The sequence below is a fragment of the Syngnathus leptorhynchus genome, unplaced genomic scaffold (assembly GCF_054491065.1).
Source record: "Syngnathus leptorhynchus isolate UIUO unplaced genomic scaffold, UIUO_Slep HiC_scaffold_42, whole genome shotgun sequence".
NCBI lineage: Eukaryota > Metazoa > Chordata > Actinopteri > Syngnathiformes > Syngnathidae > Syngnathus > Syngnathus leptorhynchus.
Window position 1 is genome coordinate 155001 of NW_028232009.1, and position 2018 is coordinate 157018.

Consider the following 2018-nt stretch of genomic DNA (forward strand, 5'->3'; position numbering starts at 1 on the left):
TGAGTGACAGAGCTTATCCGAGCGGCTGGAACTCTGCGCCGGCGTGGTCGAGCGTGAGGCCTCGGCCCTTTGGCTGCCTGGTACCTAAACCACTTCCATTGATCCAGCCACGGAGGGTGCTGGCTGGTGGCTCCATACCTCCAGAGCTCCATAGCACCAGAGCTCCATAGCTCCATAGCACCAGAGCTCCATAGCTCCATAGCACCAGAGCTCCATAGCTCCATAGCACCAGAGCTCCATAGCTCCATAGCACCAGAGCTCCATAGCTCCATAGCACCAGAGCTCCATAGCTCCATAGCACCAGAGCTCCATAGCTCCATAGCACCAGAGCTCCATAGCTCCATAGCACCAGAGCTCCATAGCTCCATAGCACCAGAGCTCCATAGCTCCATAGCACCAGAGCTCCATAGCTCCATAGCACCAGAGCTCCATAGCTCCATAGCACCAGGGCTCCATAGCTCCATAGCTCCAGGGCTCCATAGCTCCATAGCTCCAGGGCTCCATAGCTCCATAGCTCCAGGGCTCCATAGCTCCAGGGCTCCAGGGCTCCATAGCTCCATACCTCCAGAGCTCCATAGCTCCATAGCTCCATACTTCCAGAGCTCCATAGCTCCATAGCGCCATACTTCCATAGCTCCATAGCTCCAGACTTCCATAGCACCAGAGCTCCATACCTCCAGAGCTCCATAGCTCCAGCCTGGGTGGCTGGTGGCTCCATAGCTCCATACTTCCATAGCTCCAGTCAGAGAGTTGGCGAAAATTGCACTAAGTGCGAAAGCCCATTCATTTACAACGGCGTGTCCGCCAGGCGGCGACATTTCCCCGTTACCGGTGGCTGCGCGGCGGGTGAGTGACAGAGCTTATCCGAGCGGCTGGAACTCTGCGCCGGCGTGGTCGAGCGTGAGGCCTCGGCCCTTTGGCTGCCTGGTACCTAAAACACTTCCATTGATCCAGCCACGGAGGGTGCTGGCTGGTGGCTCCATACCTCCAGAGCTCCAGAGCTCCATAGCACCAGAGCTCCAGAGCTCCATAGCACCAGAGCTCCATAGCTCCATAGCACCAGAGCTCCATAGCTCCATAGCACCAGAGCTCCATAGCTCCATAGCACCAGAGCTCCATAGCTCCATAGCACCAGAGCTCCATAGCTCCATAGCACCATAGCTCCATAGCTCCATAGCTCCAGGGCTCCATAGCTCCATAGCTCCAGGGCTCCATAGCTCCAGGGCTCCATAGCTCCATACCTCCATAGCACCAGAGCTCCATAGCACCAGAGCTCCATAGCTCCATAGCACCAGGGCTCCATAGCTCCATAGCTCCAGGGCTCCAGGGCTCCATAGCTCCATACCTCCAGAGCTCCATAGCTCCAGCCTGGGTGGCTGGTGGCTCCATAGCTCCATACTTCCATACTTGCAGCCACGGAGTTGGCTAAAATTGCACTAAGTGCGAAAGCCCATTCATTTACAACGGCGTGTCCGCCAGGCGGCGACATTTCCCCGTTACCGGTGGCTGCGCGGCGGGTGAGTGACAGAGCTTATCCGAGCGGCTGGAACTCTGCGCCGGCGTGGTCGAGCGTGAGGCCTCGGCCCTTTGGCTGCCTGGTACCTAAACCACTTCCATTGATCCAGCCACGGAGGGTGCTGGCTGGTGGCTCCATAGCTCCATAGCTCCATAGCACCAGAGCTCCAGAGCTCCATAGCACCAGAGCTCCATAGCTCCATAGCACCAGAGCTCCATAGCTCCATAGCACCAGAGCTCCATAGCTCCATAGCACCAGAGCTCCATACTTCCAGAGCTCCATAGCTCCATAGCTCCATAGCACCAGAGCTCCATAGCTCCATAGCACCAGAGCTCCATAGCTCCATAGCACCAGAGCTCCATAGCTCCATAGCACCAGAGCTCCATAGCTCCATAGCACCAGAGCTCCATAGCTCCATAGCACCAGAGCTCCATAGCTCCATAGCACCAGAGCTCCAGAGCTCCATAGCACCAGAGCTCCATAGCTCCATAGCTCCATAGCT